The 21,602-nt window shown below is 33.4% G+C and overlaps 1 protein-coding gene across 11 annotated transcripts in view; it reads right to left on the reverse strand.

Moving 5' to 3' along the window:
- b3galt1b (UDP-Gal:betaGlcNAc beta 1,3-galactosyltransferase, polypeptide 1b) overlaps nt 1–21,602 on the reverse strand; it is a 231,741-nt gene that overhangs the window by 6,505 nt on the left and 203,634 nt on the right. For 8 of the 11 annotated variants that reach the window (XM_048194644.1, XM_048194641.1, XM_048194637.1 and 5 more), the window contains one exon: nt 1,278–1,312. The exons of 2 other annotated variants lie outside the window; for them this stretch is intronic. The gene's annotated coding sequence lies outside the window, so the exon portion shown is untranslated. Of the gene's footprint in view, nt 1–1,277; nt 1,313–1,831; nt 2,166–21,602 lie in introns of those variants that run through there. One more of the 11 variants, XM_048194642.1, reaches the window with a different exon arrangement.

Below are 21,602 nucleotides of genomic sequence, written 5' to 3' on the forward strand. Positions count from 1 at the left end.
GAGAAGATTTTGGACCTCTCTTTTTATCACACCATAAATCAGAAAGTACTCACAAATCCACCATGTTTTGGATGTTCCATGAATCAGGAGAATGATATATAAACAAACTAAAAAACCTTCAGAATATAGACAGGAATAAAACTGTCAAGTTTGGTGTAAGTGCTACTGAAGTGGAGATTTCTGGTGAAAACAGCCTTTAAAATTATGTATTGTAATTGAAATCAGATGCAAATAGATAAAGTAATAACACTTAAATGTTTTGGATGTTTTTCTTTCCTCTAGTCTGAAAGAAGTCTCAAAAATCTCAACATTGACCAGTGCATGAAAAAACAATTGTTTTGCCTGTAGTGTTTTGCCTTTTAAAATCTACAAGTTGTAACATTTCAGATAGTTTTCAAGAGTGTGAATAAAATATGACTTTGAATGCATGATTCATTTGGATTATTTATACTTTTGTATTTTTTAAATGCTTCACAGTAGTGTAGATTCTGTCATTATTTACAGCTTAACACGGGTTTGGAATGACCTGAGGGTGAGTAAATAAAGATAGAATGTTTCCTTTTGGGTGAACTATCCCTTTAAGAGGAGACGAAAGAATTCGACCAAACATGAGTAAGTTTGTGTAAGTACAGAACATCCCTCCTGCTGGTACACAGCAGCAAACTGTCAGCACATTGGCTTATTACCCCCATCTAATGAAATATTTGAACAGACAGTTAACCAAATATTATGATTTTTATCTACTGACATCGCAGGAGATTGTTAATGTTAGAAAGTATTAAAGAATATGAGGTGGAGAATGTGCATGTGTTTCAAAGCAGCAGTCGTCTGTTGTGCTGCCTGTATGGAAATGAGAGCGCTGTGTGATGCCTGCTCTGAAGTTTTCAGCCATTTAGACTTTTGATAAGAGAGGCGCGTCTGCATATAGCGGCTTTCTAGCTGAATCGTCTTCTCAGTGGGGAAGATAACCAATCAGCACATTTATGGAAGTGAGAAAAATATCACCGGGATGCTTTACAAAGAAATAATTTATTGTAATATAATCCAAACAAAATTGAACTGGCTGAATTTTTCACTTCTTTATGTGTAGCTAATTTGCTTTTTGTCATCTACTGAAACTGTGACCTGGTAAATAAATATGTGCAAGACACAGGCAAGTTGACTAAAAATAAATATAGTGCAAAATTATATTTTAGGATAAAGTCATAAACAAAATTTTGGGAAAGAATACTATTGTAATTATAATTCATATTATCCATCAACAAGCTTTTACTCACCATTTATCATTATATATAGCTGGAGGATGCCTCATCTAGAAAAAGACATGAAAAACATATTAGCATTTGATAATAAAATAATATTTAAAAAATTAAAATGATTATTTTTATTCATACATTTTTAAAAAAGTAAAAACTAAATATTAAAAAAAAAAAAGTAAAATGTATTTAACTCTTTTTTTTTTTAAAGTTCCCAGACATTTTTGATCGTTTTCACAAAAGTTTTGACCCCAGAATATTTTGTTGTATGAATATCCGAACATGCAATATATCAAAAGTAACAAAAACAAACAAACAAAAAACGTTTTATTCTAGCTTCATGCATTCTTTTTTTTATCAATATTTGAATGTGAGTTTCATTTAAAAAAAAAAAAAAAAAAAAGAGCAAAATTTTGAGAAAATCGCATTTTTGAATCAGATTCCATCAACACCCCTAAAGCTTCACAGTCCTGTATCTCTTCCTAGGTCGAAATTTCATTCAGTAACATTAGGAAGTTTTGATTTATATGCTTTAATGTTGATAATGGCATTATTTTACATACGCATCTGCTTACATGTTATCGCTTGTTTCTGCTTCTTCTTCGTCTTTGGTTTTGATCGGGAGATTCTGTACTATTTCAGAAGATTTAGCACTTAACTTACTCGCATGAAGAACAAATATAGACACAGATAATGGATTAATTTCGATTTAAGACTCAGACTTTCTCCGATACAAAAACATACCTTGTGTGAGTTCTTGTATTTAATGATGATAACGAGCAAGAATGCATTTGTTCCCAAATATCCACAACACACGTCTGTTTCGCGAACAATTCTGCGGCTTTGAACGAATCGAGAGTGATTCTATGATTCGTTCACAGCCACTTGCTTCATTACTGAATGAATGACTCGATGATTCACTCATAAAAACAGTGACTTGCTGCCACCTACTGGCGATTCTAGTTTAATATTTAAACGTTTTACTTAGATTTACCATAATTGCATATTGCAACTTCTCCTCAATCAGGGTATCCGCGGGGTCTTGAAAAGTATTAAAAGGTGATAAATCAATTTTGGGAAAATTAAGACCCTTAAAAAGTATTAAAAAGTCTTATCACGGCTTTATAAAGTCTTAATTTTTTGAATTTAGTCATTTTTATTAAAAAAACGAACAGGTACATAAACTAGGCTATTGTGGGTGCGTTCGTAAAATTACCGCGAAAATGTTTTATGTATGTTTTATGTTTTCTAATACGTCACCGACGGAATGGTCCAGCGCTGCGCGGCGCCATCTGTAGGACAAAGCTCAGCAAAGATGTAGGAATATTTGATCAGAGTTGTACACGGATACACATTTTTAAATAAATCTGCCGTGGCAAAGCTACTGAAAGTGATTTTCGGTGCTGGAAATCCATATATCATTTGCTGAAACAAACTCGTCATGGAGAGCGCGTCTCATGGTTGCGTAGTAACGACAGACGCCACCGCAGCGCCCGAGCGCTTTGGAAAGAAGAAAGCGGCGCCGACGCGTTTTCCATGCGTTTTTAGACGCGACATATGAACGGTCCCTAAAAGAGTTCAAATGGTTCAACGCACCAAATGCGAGTAGAATCAGCGCTGAAACGTGTTCGGTAACTTTTTTTTTTTTTTATGAATGTGTTGGGAATTAAATATATAATTTGCAACGGCTGTGATTTAATTATATAGCATGCTTGCTGTAGCAGGTGTGTGTTTTCATTTTCGATTAACTGTAAATGCTACTTTGCTTGTGATGTTTAAATTTGCATTTAGAATGATTTTTAATTCTGTTGTTTACAAAGAGAAGTTTCAGTGTCACATGATTCTTCAAAAATGCTGATTTGCTGCTCAAGAAACGTATTATTTATATTATTAAGGTTAAAATGCAGTTTTTGCTGCTTAAAATTGTGGAAATCCAATTTAAACATTTCTGGTAAGATTTAAAAAATACAAAAATTAATACTTTAATCTGTCATACTTTAAAGTGATAAAGTGAAGAGTGAAGGCATTTAAAATGTTACAGAATATTTCTATTTAATAAATAATATATTTGATAAATACATGTAATATAATTTCAAATAAATGCTGTTATTGAACTTCCTGTTTTTCAAAGAAAACTAACAAATATCACCGTTTCCACAAAAATATGAAGCAGCACAACTGTTTTCAGCATTGATAATAATCATAAATGTTTCTTGAGTATCAAATCAAATTGTAATTGTTCTGAAGGATCATGTGACACTGCAGACTGGAGTAATGATGCTGAAAATGATCACAGGAATAAATTACATTTTACAGTACATTTCGCAGGTACTTTAACAATAACAATTATATATATATATATATATATATATATATATATATATATATATATATATATATATATATATATATATATATACACACACACATAAAATAATGTGTGTGTTTCCATCGTAGGTTAGGTCTTAAATTTCATGTAAGGTGGTATTAAAAAGGTCTTAAAAAGTCTTAAATTTAACTTGTTCATATCTGCAGATACCCTGTCAATGTCGTCTGACATTTTAAATGTGCGAGCCCTTAAATTAGAATGGATTCTTATTGGTTGTCAGTGTTTTCGTTCTGAAAAAAATCGTTCTGAAAGTGATCCCGATGATATCGTTTCTCTATATTGTTATAGCTGTGGTGTGGACACTTTTATATTTAGAACGATTTTTAGAAAAAAAAGAAAGGGAATATATATATATATATATATATATATATATACATAATGGAATTTTACAATTGAAAATCTGACCTTAAAACAGCATATTATAGGCTTTTCAGCTAAATTAAAAAAATAAAACTATTACAATGCACAAAAAAATTTATTAAAAACATTTAAAAATACATAAAAAAATGTATAAAATTCCAACATTTGTAAATGTAAAACTTGTCACATATAACAATATAATAAACATATACAGGACAGCTTGCTCAACTTGACATAAAGTCCTTGCAACAACTACTATGTGACAACTAGCCCCGCTCCCCCTAAAACACATTGAGGCATCACTCCTGTTCACAAATCCAGTTTCTCTGATTCTATCAGCCGTGTCGGTCCTGATCTGCCTTCCTCCGTTTTGTTACATAGGACACGTCTTAAATGCTGTCTTTCTCAATCAGTTCAGCAATGCTTTGTTTTAGTTAACATGCCTAAACTGAGCTCTGAAGCTCTATGATGAGAAAGCAGAATGACAGCTCATGAAGGAGATTGAATAGAGAAGTTACATATGGCAGCCATCACAGAGCCGGGCCGCTTTAAACAGAGCTGGCAGTGATGAAGCATGTGAGCCGCGACTGTACGGCTGGAGCTGCCACTATTAAGAGCTCATCGAGAGAGATCTGGAAACGCAGCTTCTGATGTTTCAACATCTGATAAATGTGGGTAACACACGAAGTGAGCAAGTATTGATTTTTGGGAATACTACATGTCTGAAGGGGATATATATATATATATATATATATATATATATATATATATATATATATATATATATATATATACAGTCAAACCAAAGATTATTCAGACACTAGATAGATATATATATATATATTTACTAGTGGGTGCAGGACACTATAGTTCATTTATGCAAGTGAAAAATAATAAAGTAAACTGACATATTATACCCAAAAATTCTTCATACAGTGGACTACCAGTAAAACTGATAAAAATTTGGGACCAAAAATTATTCAGACACTTTAACCTGACTATGTTTTGCTTAAGTGTTATCTGACATTATTAAGATTATTTTTTTCTGACACAGTTTAACTCTGAGATCTTGTCATATTTTACAATTTTTTTTTAAACTATAGTGAATAAACTGTAATAATGAATGAAATGTTCAAGGTGTCTGAATACATTTTGATTTGACTGTATATTTGAAATAATTCATCATAATTTTCCTAGGTTATTAGTAGTATTTATAAGTGTACAAGTATTACTATCATTAAGAGCTGCACAAGTCCATATAAAATGCTCACGATAAAAAAAAAAAAAAAAAAAAAAAAAAAATTCACTATTTGTTCGTTTCAAATAGATATCACGATTTTCCCACGATTCAGAATATACAACTAAACAAAACCACGTTTAATTTACTAGAGGTTCTGACAAAATATTAATTGTTGGACTGTATTTTTTTTTTAAAAATGGTTTTGAATTAATTCAATGACTCATTAATAAATACTTGTTTCATTACTGGATGAATCAGTGTTTTTGAACAAATATTTTGAATGAATGATTCAATGACAATATATTTTTCATCAGTCACTTGTCGCCATCTAGTGGCATAAGATGTAAATAGATTTAACCGTTATTTTCTGATATGATTTTGTCAAAGGTTTAATAAAGACGGGTGAATCATTGTCATTAATAAAATAAGATCGTGTGGGTGTTTGAATCGAGATTGTGATCTTTTTACAATTAATCGTGCAGCTCTACTATCATTATTACTCAGAAAATTGAACAAAACCATAACACAGAGTATTAAACTTTGCAGTGTAACTAACACTATTTTGTGCTCCAATCACTCCAAACTTTCTAAGCTATGGATTTTCACTGGTCAGTCGATAAAAAATTGAGAAAATCCCACAGACTTACATTTAGAGAGGTATGTGAGCCATTTCTAGAGACCAAAATAACAGAAAAACTGCAAATGCATAGCAACACCCTGGCAACCACTCACTGTAGCAAAGACTATAGAATAACACAAGACGTGTCACTCGTATTGTTTTGAATGGGAGAAAGTGTAACGCGCAATATGGCGAAATAAGTCTCGCCTTCTAAATAAGAGCCAATTGCCGACTGGTAAAGTCATCGCTTCACTTCAGCGGCCGTTAGAATCACCGGTTTCTATAGAAACAGTCAGACGTGCGCCTCTGAAACATAAGAGACGTGCATTTAAGTCTGCGCATGCGCATTAGCTTGATCCAGCCTAAAAAATACAGTTTTTTGTCATGATTCGAGCGTTTGGATAAAACATTTATAAGACAGATGTTGTCAGATTTCATTGGTGATTTAAAATATGAAATGTAATCGTAAGGTTGGCGAACAGTTTTGGAGAATTTGATGTTTCCACATTCAAAGAGATAGGGCATGATGCCCAGGATGCCCGAGAGGCGTTTCAAAGATGGCCGCCGAGTGAAATGACTTGTCTTAAAGGGACTTTGACTGTAGTCAGTGTTTTGCATGTGCGAGTACCACTCGCATTTCCTTCATGACGTAAAAATGTAGTCAAACATAATTACATTATATAAATCTCAACAGATCATTAGTTAATGTACATTCAGAGAGCTGCCATGAAATTTTGATTGATATATTTTCATTCATAATCATATTTAAATGTACTTGAGCTAATGATCTGTTAAGTATTATTATGATGTTTGTTAATGACTTCTTAATGAAAAGCAGATTTTTTTAAGAAGCATATGCTTATGCAGAGCTATTCTTTGGAAAACGGCAGGGAAATTATCTCTTCAATCCATAAATAATCACAGAATTATTGTTTATAAAAGAAGTCTTTAATGCTCACCAAGGCTGTATTTATTTGATAAAAAAAATAGAATTTATTACAATTTAAAATATCTGTATTATATTGTAATATATTTTAAAACGTAATTTATTTCTGTGATGTAAAGCCGAATTATCAGCATCATTGCTCCAGTCTTCAATGTCACATGATCCTTCAGAAATCATTCTAATGTGCAGATTTGCTGCTTAAGAAACATTTCTTATTATTATCAATGTTGAAAACAGTTGTGCTGTTGTAACCCCTCCTGCTCGAACTGCCCACTTTAAGCAGGACTCGAACCCGGGTACACCGGCATGGGAGTCGGGCACTTTAACAAGGAGCTAAATAAGTATTTATTTCCTTCCAAAAGAAAAAAAAAAAAAATCTTACTGAGCCACAACACACACACAGCAAAAAAAGGTAAAAACTACAATCGCATTGCTCTCTTTATGGCTTTTATGCTGATATGAACGCTGCCATTAAACTTCACAGTAGTTAGCCAGGATTGGTGACCATCTGTTGTGCAGAAATGAAAGAAACGTTCCCTCACCACTAAACTCACATTAAGAGTCGAGACCAGGTGGAAGTAAATGTCAATCTATGAAATGACTTTAAAATCACTCTGAAATCTCTCTCTTCAAAGGTACGGCATGAAAACCATTTTATATGAAGAACGGGATGGCATTACTTTGGTGTGTATGTATACACACACACTATCTATATTGAAAGTGTAGTGATAAAACTAGGCTTATCCTGTGTTCATATCCACATTCTAGTGCAGCCAACTCCAACATATTAACCTTAAATGAAAGTTTCGGGTTTGTCCCAAGATAACATCATTCTCCAGACAGCCTACAAGATGAGCTGCCGGCATCAAACACACACACAAACACACACACACACACACACTGAACTGAATGAGATAATTCACAATCACAGCATGTTCATCAGGAAAACAAGGAGAAAATTCTGTCTGTAGAAGCAGATAAAGACCTCAAAAGGCCAAATGCCCCTGTTAAAACAAGAAACGGCAACAGATCTCGACTCGACTCAGATAAGCTGTGTGTAGATTCAATTTATTACTCTGTTTTAGCCGGAGACACATTCAAAGCTAACTCTTGGACCAAATGCATTTTATGCTATTGATTTGCCATGAGGGGTTTTAAAGCGCCTTTGATTGACTTAATAAGAAATCGTGGCAGGTGTAAAATTGCTGTAAATAAATCCAGAAGGGGAACGGTACATACACGCTGCAAGATTAAAGTCAACATTGATTCACAATTGACCCCATTTACTATCTTTATGCACATTCCTGCTTTTATTGAAAAATTCATCAATGACTGTCATTCTAAAGGGAACAATGTTCGTAGTAATTTGCTTTCAATGTGCAATGACTTTCCATTTTGAATGCTTTCAATCCAATCAATCCCAAAAGCATTTTAACAAAAAAGCAGCGGCTTACTTTTTGTCTCACTGAATGCATCACATTATTGAAAGAAGCAATTCTAACAACTTTTATCAAAGTGAAATGTTTATCATCAGAGGTTCGTCTAGTGTTTTATATGTTTTCTAAAATTACACATTAAACAAAACAAGTGGTGCTCACTGCAGAGCAAAATGATGTCTATCTCCACTTTTCTGGACATCATGGTTTGAGCTTGATCTCTCTGGATCTAATGGGTGGAGTTATGGGTAGGATTGGGCCTTTTAGCTCCACCCATTACACCCAAATTACATCCATAGAGAAGGAGCTGGAGGAGGAGTGACCAGCCACTCAAACAAAACACATTCAAGTATAACACATAAAATATATGCTACTTGTATTTGTCCCGAACCATCACAGTTCGCTGCATACAGTCAGACGACGAATACAGTCAGTCACAGGCGATCCACACTCCAGTCCAGAAGAAGGCGCGCGTGGTAATGCAATGCTGTTTGCTAACCGCCACAACAGGACAAAAAAACAAATAAACGCACTAGAAGAAGAACAGATGAAAACGCTATAAATCCATTTTGATTCATTTGAGTAAACCACTATTTTCTGTTTCAAACTTCCACATAGCATCTTTAGGTTATAATAACATTAAACATTCAAATCTAGATTTTGATTTTCAAAGGTTTTTTTTTTTTTTATAAAAACGTATTATTTTCCCCCCCAAAATGCCATAAATCCATGACACTTTTTTTTTCAAAATGCAATTAATCCATCAATATAAAAGTTATTTTTCATATTGAAAAGTTGATTCACATATATGACAGCCTCTGAACTTTGTCAATACTAATCTTATATACAGGCATTTGACTAAAAATACATGCAGTCATCGCTCCCAAAATGAATTCAACGGGTCATCTTGTTAATGTTATAAATTAATTATGTCTCCGTTTGTCATTACCGATTAAAGATTATCTGGCGCCACAGCACGGTAGGGCTGCACAATGATTAATCGCGATTAATCGTTTGCAAAATATGTGTGTGTTCTGTGTATAATAATTATGTATATATAAGTAATATGCACATACATGTATATATGTAAGAAAAAAATTATATTTATATATAAAATATCTATATTTATATGTAATATAAAATATATATAAATATGTATATTTATTTATACATATATATATTTCTTAAATTTATACATGCATGTGCATGTATTTATATATACAAAATTATTATACACAGAACACACACATATATTACGTAAACAGACTTTTATTTTGCAAACGATTAATCGCGATTAATCGACAGCACGGTCAAAATAAACACATTTGCCGAGTACATTGGTATTAAAAACGGCTTTTAAAAACTGTTCATGATTCAGTTTTGGGGACCGTTACAGAATTTTGATGCTGTCGTGGAACAAGCAACAGCCGGCATTTTTCCTCCTCCCGACTCGAGTGCCTCATCTTCTTAATCTCCTCACGTAAATGGTTAGATTTCGATGGCTTACGTTTCTTCCCCACCGCAGAAACCACCACAGGTTCATCAATGCCGTCAAAATGATTCATTTTTGTGTTTTTGTTGATCACAAAGTACAAAGCACATAAGAAAAACTAGGATGCCGGGTGTATTCAGAGCGCCGCCATTACTGTTTACAGTGCGTGGAATGGTGCACTGTGATTGGTTGAGCAGATATATCATGTTCTGCAGAGAAGGGAGACTGGCGTTTGTCACGGTTTGGAAAGAAGGAGAGAAAACATGACAGAATAACACGGCGGATATCGCATTTTGCACAAAATGAATAAGTTACTTTTCAATACCGACCAGATACAATACAATTTTTTTATTTTATTTGAGTGTTGATTATTATATCTAAAAATAAATAGCAACTGAATTTAATAGTTTGGGCTCGGTTGTTAATTGTAACCTTTATTATTATAGTAATGTGTAAGAAAGGGCTTCCTGCATATAGTTTACAGCATTAGCTGAGATAGATTTTTTTAATTATAACTGAATTTATTTAGAGAGACACAATTTGTTCAATAAATCACAGCAGGTTTAATGAAAAAAGAAGCAATTTTATGTTTATTTTTCTTCCCCCTGCTGTACCGAACTGTGACTTCAATACCGATGTACATACCAAACCGTCGTGTTTGTGTACTGTTACACCCCTAATACATATTATATATATACATACATATATATGTCTGATATAAATAACTTTCTACATACAGTTAGCAAAAGAAATTTGAGTCTGATGAGGAACAAAACCACAATCCATCTTCAGGTTTTTTTGTGACAGGTGCAGATTCACCCAGACACAGAGCCTGACTCATCCTGAGTGACACCTGTGCTGTTTGCCACAAATGCAAAAGAAAACAGCTATGAAATCCTAATCCTATTATGCTGTTTTATAGCTGGTAAGAAAAATTTATGGCCAGTCATTTTTCTCAATTCACCCACCAGTGGCAGGAATAGCAGATTGCCTTTTAATCATAATAGCATTTTCAATCTCTCTCGCATTGATTTAAGCCATTTCATATCTCTGTGACTAACCTCTTGTCAGATATTTTTCATCAATAGTTTTGCATAATTACTATCCTATTGCAAATATGATTCATGATATATCAAGCACCAATATGCTGTGCTCCTCTTGTAAATGAGGCTGTTATCTGCTAATTTCTTTCTTTAGAAGCTTGATACAAACACTCGTACTGGTTTTTGTTGCTACAGAATGAAACCGCGAGGTGCACACGGATCGCTTTTGTTTCATAAGCTGATGAATTTGTATATGAATTGATTTATTCAGGGACCCCTGTCTGAAGCTGAATCAATTGAGAAAATGAAACATGCACACTCTGTTCCAAAACCTAGTGAACTGCCTTGCTGTCTACTTAGGCTGCATTCTAAGCGTTATGGACCCTCATAAGTGAATGATTTGGAACGCTCTACATAGATGCTGTGCATCATACAATTAGTACATCTCACACAAACAGCAAAGGAGACTCAACTTACAATTGATTACAATAGAATTTGGTATGTTGCTAAGCTAACAGTGCAATACTCTAATCAGTGTTATTTTAGTGTCATTTAAAGGGGACCTCTAATGCCCCTTTTCACAAGATGTAATATAAGTCTCTGGTGTCCCCAGAATGTCTGTGAAGTTTCAGCTCAAAATACCCCACAGATCATTTATTATACCATGTTGTAAATGCCTATTTTTGAGCGGAAGGAAAAACATGCTGTTTTCATGCATGTGTCTTTAAATGAAGAGGGTGGATATTGTCAAATACACACAAGGTTATGTAAAAAAAAAACCCACATAAACAGCAAGTAAACAAATCACATGTGTGTATTAATTCTGTGAAAAACAGAAAATCACTCACTGATCTTAACTGAATAACTTTAGCTTTAATATGAATACACTCTAAAAAAAAAATGCTGGGTAAAAAACAACCCAAGTTGGGTTGAAAATGGACAAACCCAGCGATTGGGTTGTTTTAACCCAGCGGTTGGGTTAAATGTTTGCCCAACCTGCTGGGTAGTTTTATTTAACTCAACTATTGTTTAAAAATTACTGTATTGCTTAATTAAAATTAACCCAAAGTATGTTGGAAATGAACATTAATTAATGTTCAATGAATAATTATTAAACAATAAACATTTATTAAATTGCTTATTAATACATTTATATTAATAAACTATTAAACTATTAAATTTATATTAATAAAATATTAAAGCTTATTAATAAACATTCACCTTTTGTCTATTATTGTTGCCTCTAATTGCATCTGGTTTTTAATTTCCCAAATATTTTGGGTTCATTTTAATCTTAATTTTTAAACAATAGTTGGTTTAAATAAAACTACCCAGCAGGTTGGGCAAACATTTAACCCAACCGCTGGGTTAAAACAACCCAATCGCTGGGTTTGTCCATTTTCAACCCAACTTGGGTTGTTTTTAACCCAGCATTTTTTAGAGTGTACATTTCTAAATTGAATGCTGCTGTTAAATGATCTGGCAAGGAGATAAACATAGCGGACTGTGTGCAGCTCACTCAGGGCGGGGTCTATGCTAATAGGGTAGAGTCTGTCAGCAGTCATGGGCGGGGCCTAAGCAATGTGACATCACACAGCTAGAATCTGCAAACGGCTTGTTCTGAGACACTGCTTATGATTTCTTTTTAGCATTATAGGGTGATTGTACACACACACTGCTGACATCATTTTATGTTCAAACACCATGAATAGGCTATATGCACGGTTACTTCCTGGTTGTCGTTAAGCCAGCTCGGGCATTTCCGGTGAACTGTTAGCTGTTCATTCTGGAAATGTAGGAAATTCAACATTTGATACAAAACACTTATTTAAAAATAAAAAAGACAATAATTACCACTTTAACCAGCAGGTGGCGGCAAAGTAGCATTTATTTGCACATATATCAGCCATTTGCTCTAATTCATTTTTTACTAATTAAACTTTATAAAATAACTAGGTTTAAAAATAAATTTTGTCAATGTGAAATATGAAATACTCAAAAAATCTTAAGAAAAACAATAACTTTTCTTGTGAATGAATGACACAGAAAGCGAGCACTGCACTCTCACTTTATAATCACAGCAGCGCAAGATCAATGATTTCAGCACACTTGTAAAAACACATTTTATTCAATTAATCTAACTAAAGTGCACAATAAATATTAAATTTTTGAAGCTTTTTTTCACATAAAAGTGTGAAAACTAATGGTCGAATTGAATTTAGCTGAGGAGGAACAATGTGGTACGTCTTTATTTATTTATTTTTCATGCTGTCTTATGTTTGAATAACTACATTAATGCTATGCCTGACTATTTAAGTGACTATATTCTGATTATAAACTAAGTATTAGTATTACACTACTGATGCTCAACACACCAGCAAATGACATCTCACCGGAAGTTTTCGAGCTGGCTTATATTATTGCGGAAGTTCTAAGAAATGCTCCATGCATATAGCCCATTGGTGAGTTAATTTTGCATAATACTGTAGGTCCCCTTTTAATTTTTTTTATTATTTTTTAAAAATATTTTTAATTAAATTTTTAGATTTTTTTTGTTTTCATTTTCAGTTTAGTTAATGTTTTAGTAATTTTGTTGTGTATTTTGTAAATTTTACTTTTGTAAAATGTCTGTAGTTTTTAAGTTTTAGTACTTAAATAAAAATGAGAAATGTAAAATACTATAATATATATTTTTTTTATAATGAAAAAAGTTTGAACCCTAACTCTAATTGTAAATCTGACACTTGGTCACAGATTGACACTTTGCACAGGGTACCCCTTTAGCATCATTTTTCGACATGCAGGGTACTCCATTGATTTCAGTAGTTTGACTTGTGCATCAGAGCAAGGCGCATTTAATTCTTTGCATTTGTAAAAGTAAAAATGATTTTATAAATATTTATAAATATTTTGTAGCAACTAACCCCACTCCTAAACCTACCCACATCTCAACAATATAAAACATGTTGGGAGTTGGGAGTGAGAACGTGTTGCAACTAAGCATAAAAATACACTTCATTAGGTACACCTTACTAGTACTGAATGAATTATAATTTGCAATGCCTTATAGGATTGCCTTCTCTATGAAGGATACATGAGAATTCATCCAAAACAATGTATTTTATAAGGCAGTACAGCTTTAACACCCTTTGTGTCACCAATGAAGCCTTAAGAGGCTGTCTGTGTAGGCAGCTCACGTTTTGGAACAGAGCCATTGTTTTAAATACCTTTTTAGTGTTACTGAATCTCTCTTTAGCACAACAGCCAAATGCAACAATGATGAGCATCGATGGGAAAATAAATAAAGAAAAAACTGCTTTATGTAATGCTAATTGATTCAACAGGTGCACTCATTTGTGTGATTGACAGGAGATCACCATGGCAACGGAACAGTGGGATGACAGCCAGAGAGACGCACAGAATCCCACACAGTACTTAAGAGCTTGTCAGTCACACACACAAGTATCGACACATCTGCCAAACACACGGCAATCCAAATGTTCACTAAACGATAGTAAAACGATTCCACTTCGCAAGTGACTCACTGTCTGTTTACATGCACACCAATAGTGTGATTACTGTCAAAAAGAGTAGGAAATACTTAGGCAAAGATGTTTAAATGATGTGAGCAAACCTTCAATTTCATTTACATGCTACTTGTTGGTTGATTTGTCTTTCTTTTTTTTTTTGCCAAATGTTAAATTCAAATGTTTATTGCTGTTTTGTATTTTCCAGCTTTGAATGCAAAATGTTTAATCTAGTTCTAGGGTACCGACCTTCCTTAAAATGCCATAACTGTCAGGAATATACAGCAGATCGCTGTATATTACGATGATTATCGCTTTTAATCATAATAGCATTTTCAGTCTCTTTTGCAATAAGTCGGCTGGTGTAGAAACAATTTCCACTCAGAAATTACTAGTAAATTTCATAATTAATTACAAAGAATGGCAAGTAACATTGAATCAAATGTGAAATTTTGAGGTAGAAAGACTGAAATAGTATTTTTTTGTAAAGTGTACTTTGTTTTATTTACAACTTCAAAAAAATTATTTTTTACAGTGCATATCGACGACTAAAGCCTTTTGCAATATGTCTATAGTATATAATATGTTCTGTAAACTCTATTGCTATAGAAGCATTTCTGCCACATAAGGAAAAAAATCAAACTTTGGTAAATCATAATTCTGATATAAAAAGACACAATTATGACATATTAAGTCTAAATTATGAGATGAAAAGTCAAAATAATGACATAATGAAAATTTATGAAAATGAAATTAAGACATAATTTTGACTTTTTATGTCATAAGTATAACATATAATATTGAAATTATAAGATAATATCTGAATATATACTTATGAGATAAAAGTCAAAATTGACATACCAATTCATAATTATGACATACTAAGCCATAATGATGATATAAAGACACAAATATGACATACTTAGTCATAATTATGATATAAAAAGACAATTATGACATACTAAGTCAAAATTATGAGATGAAAAGTCAAATTTATGACTTAAAAATAGTTAAAATTGACATTTTAAGACATAAATTTGTATAGACATAAGTATGACATAGAAAGTTGAAATTATGAAATTATATCAGAAGTCATAATTAAGAGATAAAAAGTCCAAATTAACATACAAATTCATAATTATGACATACTAAGTCTAAATGATGAGATTTAAAGTCAAAATTATGACTTAAAAATAGTCAAAATTATGACAGTCAAAAATATGACTCAAGTCATGACATTTTTAGACATAATTTTGACTTTTTATGTAATAAGTCTGACATAGAAAATTGAAATTATGAGATGATATTGGAATACATAGTCATAATTATGAGATAAAGTCAAAACTGACATACCAATTCATAATTATGACATACTAAGTCATATGATATAAAAATACACAATTATGACATACTAAGTCTAAATTACGAGATGAAAAGTCAAATTTATGACTTAAAAATAGTTAAAATTGACATTTTAGGAGATAAATTTGTATAGACATAAGTATGACATAGAAAGTTGAAATTATGAGATTATATCAGAATAAGTCATAATTATGACATACTAAGTCTAAATGATGAGATTTAAAGTCAAAATTCTGACTTAAAAATAGTCAAAATTATGACAGTCAAAAATATGACTTAAGTCATGACATTTTTAGACATAATTTTGACTTTTTATGTCATAAGTCTGACATAGAAAATTGAAATTATGAGATAATATTGGAATACATAGTCATAATTATGAGATAAAGTCAAAACTGACATACCAATTCATAATTATAACATACTAAGTCATATGATATAAAAATACACAATTATGACATACTAAGTCATAATTATGATTTTTAAGTCATAATTTCAATTTAATATGACATCACTTCAACTTTTTATCATCATTATTATGACTATTTAAGGGAAATGGGCTTCCATATAGGCTATTGCAAATATAACTCATGATACTGTATATCAAGAATTGAAGAAAATGTCTCCATTTCAGTGTTTCTATGACATGCACACTTTAAAAGTGCAAACAGACAAGACAGGCAAAGCTAACAGACAAGGTCGAAATTGTACTTTCATTATATTGCACTACATTTAACAAATTAACATTCATATTATGGACGATTATGAAAGAGCACTTCCAGCATGCTGTAATTTACTGCATTTTCATGTCAGTTTTCATTTTATAGTTATGTGAAGACAATGTGGTGAACATTTGTTCTGCTGTATGACAAAATTGAAATCTGTTGTGATGGCTGTTAATTGTTTTCATTGTTTTAACTTGGTTTAGAAAAACATGTCTAATCAGTTCACAGGCAATAAATAGGCAAAATTAGTCAAAATTAAAGATGTAATTATGTTGGACTAATGGAATTCCTCTGTTGCGATTGCTGAATTTCTGTTCCTTTTGTGTCATTCCATGGGTTATCTACATGCTACCAGCAAAATACTGCAATAATAAAACTGCATTACAGGCAGTGAGATAAATATCTCTTTAGTATGTTAATAAAAGATCAGCTTCTACTACCAACATCCCATATATTTACCCTGTTAAAAAAACATGCCGAAACACATTTCAGCAGAATAAGCAGCTGCACAGGAAGACACTGCCGTACCTGAAATCTAATGGGGGCTGATGCACTGAAACATGGTAAATTTCCAAGAAAAATATGGAAAAACAACGTTTCTACAGGCAGGATTCAAGCTAGGCCCGAACTCATTCAAATTTGACTTGTATTGCCGAAAGCAGTCACCCCCGTCCCATTTGGCATGCATTGCAAATCATCCAAAGCCATGTATATTCATGAAAGGGAAATACAAGTCATATCTTGAACCTCAGGGAGACATTACAAACCAGTGAAATAATTACACAAAACAACCAGAAGATACAACGTATATGGTGATTTATGGTTCGGTGGGGGCGAATCCGTAGTAGAAGAACAATGCGAAGACACCTATTCATCAAAGTGGTGGCATCCATTTCTTCTAGCCGCTAGGTTTAGCTTTCTGCAGTCTACTCAGTAAAGAGAGCAATTATACTGTCCTCTATACATCAGAGAGGAAAGGCTGTGATTTATAGTCCCACACTGATCTGAAAACAGGGTGCTCTAACGCCTAACCAATAAAGACATTTCTACTTTAACACATGACACTTTCAATTTACAAATCTGCATTTCTATAGAAACCCTCAAAATGGCACGAGTGCAGTATGACTCTCATAAGACAGGTCATTAAATCTTTAATCTAAGATGTAAATAATGTCTTTTGGACTTCACATACAGTATGGCAGGATACATTTTTACATTAAAAACGGAGCATGGCGGAATAAAATAACAAATGAATAATGAAAAATGAATATGCTTTATTATGCAGGATTGAAATAAAGAGCTAAAGGAGAGACTGACAGGTATCTTTTGTGAGGACATCAGTGTTTTTATTATCCAACTATTAAAAACTGCTTTCGTTAATTGGAATAAAATAAAATAGAAATATTAGATAAAAACTTCTTATTTGCAACTAACTGAATTTAATATGTTTAAGGGTGTCTTCACACTTGTTACGTTTGGTTCGATTAAAGGTGCCATCGAATATTTTTTTACAAGATGTAATATAAGTCTAAGGTGTCCCCTAAATGTGTCTGTGAAGTTTCAGCTCAAAATACCCCATAGATTTTTTTTAATTCATTTTTTTTAACTGCCTATTTTGGGGCATAATTAGAAATGCGCTGTTGCGGCCCCTTTAAATGCTCACGCTCCCCGCTCACGGAGCTCACACTTGCCTTAAACAATGCATAAACAAAGTTCACACAGCTAATATAACCCTCAAAATGGATCTTTACAAAGTGTTCGTCATGCATACTGCATGGATGCGTCGGATTATGTCAGTATTGTATTTATTTGGATGATTACATTTGATTCTGAATGAATTTGAGACTGTGATCTGTGGCTAATGGCTAATGCTACCACTGTTGGAGAGATTTATAAAGAATGAAGTTGTGTTTATGAATTATACAGACTGCAAGTGTTTAATAATGAAAATAGCGACGGCTCTTGTCTCCGTGAATGCAGTAATAAACGATGGTAACTTTAACCACATTTAACAGTACATTAGCAACATGCTAACGAAACATTTAGAAAGACAATTCACAAATATCACTAAAAATATCATGATATCATGGATCATGTCAGTTATTATCGCTCCATCTGCCATTTTTCGCTGTTGTTCTTGCTTGCTTACCTAGTCTGATGATTCAGCTGTGCACAGATCCAGATGTTAATACTGGCTGCCCTTGTGTAATGCCTTGAACATGGGCTGGCATATGCAAATATTGGGGGCGTACATATTAATGATCCCGACTGTTACGTAACAGTCGGTGTTATGTTGAGATTCGCCTGTTCTTCAGAGGTCTTTTAAACAAATGAGATTTATATAAGAAGGAAACAATGGTGTTTGAGACTCACTGTATGTCATTTCCATGTACTGAACTCTTGTTATTCAACTATGCCAAGATAAATTCAATTTTTAATTCTAGGGCACCTTTAAAACGAACCCTGGTGCGATTGCTGAAAAGATGGGTCTCGGTCTGCTTCCAAACGAACTCTGGTTTGGTTTGAATGATATATGAATGCAACACGGAACAAAACATGTAAACGAACCAAAAACAGGAAGATGAGACCCTAAAAAGGACAGAATCCTCATGCATATCATTTTTTTCTCGTCATAGTCGCGAGTTTGCCCATCACAGGCATCAGACGCACATCGTTTGTGTGTGATGGAGGGATTCCCGCCGCTGTTTTGACTCCTTTAGGCAGAAGTACCGATCCAGTGTCTATAAAGCGAAAGTGCAACGATTAAGCCAAACACCCTTTACCAAAAAAAAGAAAAGAAGGTAAAACAATGATATCAGATGATTTGAAGTTGGAAGAGAAAATGAGATGGAATTTTTCCCCTACCGCGGTACTTTTTTCAGCCTACGTCATGCGTGACATTTCAACGTAATGCATGGTGCATCGCAGAGCAGTGCAAAATGAGCATTTGTGGTTAAAAAGTGTATAATTTTTTTTTTTTTTTTTTTTTAAATGACTGATTATTTCACTAGATATGACTCTTATTCCTCATCTGGGATCATGTAGAGCTCTTTGAAGCTGCACTGAAACTGACATTTGGACCTTCAACCCGTTGAACCCCAGTGAAGTCCACTATATGGAGAAAAATCCTGGAATGTTTTCCTCAAAAACCTTCATTTCTTTATGACTGAAGAAAGAAAGACATAAACATCTTAGATGACATGGGGGTGAGTAAATTATCAGGAAATTTTCATTTAGAAGTGAACTAATCCTTTAACTGTCCCTTAAATGTAGTTTTTTAACACATTTTATTTGCGTTTGTAGTTCTAATTGAATCCTCGTCCACACCACAATGGGTTGTGGGCAATATTAGACGTTAAAGTGTGCACGGATCTGCACTTCGGAAAATGCAGACCATCCGGGTATCTTTGGAATACTCATTTCAACATACTACGATTTGGGACACAATAATTCTAATTTCGAATACTTTAGGATGGATATTATGAGAATTGGGATGCAGCTTCTGGATCACAGAAGAATAGGATGCAGGAGAAGAAAGTTCAAAATGCTTACTTCAGCCATAAAAACAAAAAATGAAACACAAATGTGATGTTTATCTAAAGTCATTTTTTTGCTTATGGTTGATTTGGATCATTAAAGGTCAGTAGCAAAAATACTACTTAATAAAGTAAGATTAAATACATAAAGTATATTTGTGTTATTAAGGTTAGATGAGTAAATGCATGCTCACATATACAGTACTCTAGAACTACAATAACCATCATGTTTACACAGTGCACTTTCTCCTGATTTCTCTCAAAATGGGGACAGGAGAGCTGTCAGTCAGTAAATGGGAAAAAAAAAAAAAAAACTTGTGTTACTTATTTGAAAAAGTAACTCAGATATTTTGTTAAAGGTGCCCTAGAATCAAAAATTGAATTTACCTCGGCATAGTTGAATAACAAGAGTTCAGTACATGGAAATGACATACAGTGAGTCTCAAACTCCATTGTTTCCTCCTTCTTATGTAAATTTCATTTGTTTAAAAGACCTCTGAAGAACAGGCGAATCTCAACATAACACCGACTGTTACGTAACAGTCGGGATCATTAATATGTATGACCCCAATATTTGCATATGCCAGCTCATGTTCAAGGCATTACACAAGGGCAGCCAGTATTAACGTCTGGATCTGTGCACAGCTGAATCATCAGACTAGGTAAGCAAGCAAGGACAATAGCGAAAAATGGCAGATGGAGCAATAATAACTGACATGATCCATGATAACATGATATTTTTAGTGATATTTGTGAATTGTCTTTCTAAATGTTTCGTTAGCATGTTGCTAATGTACTGTTAAATGTGGTTAAAGTTACCATCGTTTCTTACTGTATTCACGGAGACAAGAGCCGTCGCTATTTTCATTTTTAAACACTTGCAGTCTGTATAATTCATAAACACATCTTCATTCTTTATAAATCTCTCCAACAGTGTGTAATGTTAGCTTTAGCCACGGAGCGCTATCAAACTCATTCAGAATCAAATGTAAACATCCAAATAAATACTATACTCACATGATCCGAAGCATGCATGCAGTATGCATGACGAACATCTTGTAAAGATCCATTTGAGGGTTATATTAGCTGTGTGAACTTTGTAAATGCACTGTATTATAGTCGAGAGCTCGGGGGCAGGGCACGATTTAAAGGGGTCGCAGCCTGAATCGGTGCATAGTTAATGATGCCCCAAAATAGGCAGTTACAAAAATTAATTTAAAAATCTATGGGGTATTTTGAGCTGAAACTTCACAGACACATTCAGGGGACACCTTAGACTTATATTACATCTTGTAAAAACTGTTTCTAGGGCACCTTTAAATATAAAAGTAATGCATTACTTCACTAGTTACTTGAAAAAAGTAATCTGATTACATAACGCCCACTACTTGTAATGCGTTACACCCGGCACTCAAACCAAAGTAGTGAAATGATTTAATATTCACTCCTATGTTCACAGTAACTAATTTGTCAAAAGCAAGAGTTTTTACCCAAAATATTAAGACATGCTTTATATGCTATGGACATGAAAATATACTGCATAAGATGAAGGAATTGCCAATGACGTCCATCTAATGCATGTTTACACAAACCAACAATTAGAGCAGACAGAATGCATGATTGCACCCCGCGTGAACGGCCCCTCAGGATGTTATGTTTGAAGATGCATAG

This window comes from Megalobrama amblycephala, linkage group LG6 (genome assembly GCF_018812025.1).
Source record: "Megalobrama amblycephala isolate DHTTF-2021 linkage group LG6, ASM1881202v1, whole genome shotgun sequence".
NCBI classification, from domain to species: domain Eukaryota; kingdom Metazoa; phylum Chordata; class Actinopteri; order Cypriniformes; family Xenocyprididae; genus Megalobrama; species Megalobrama amblycephala.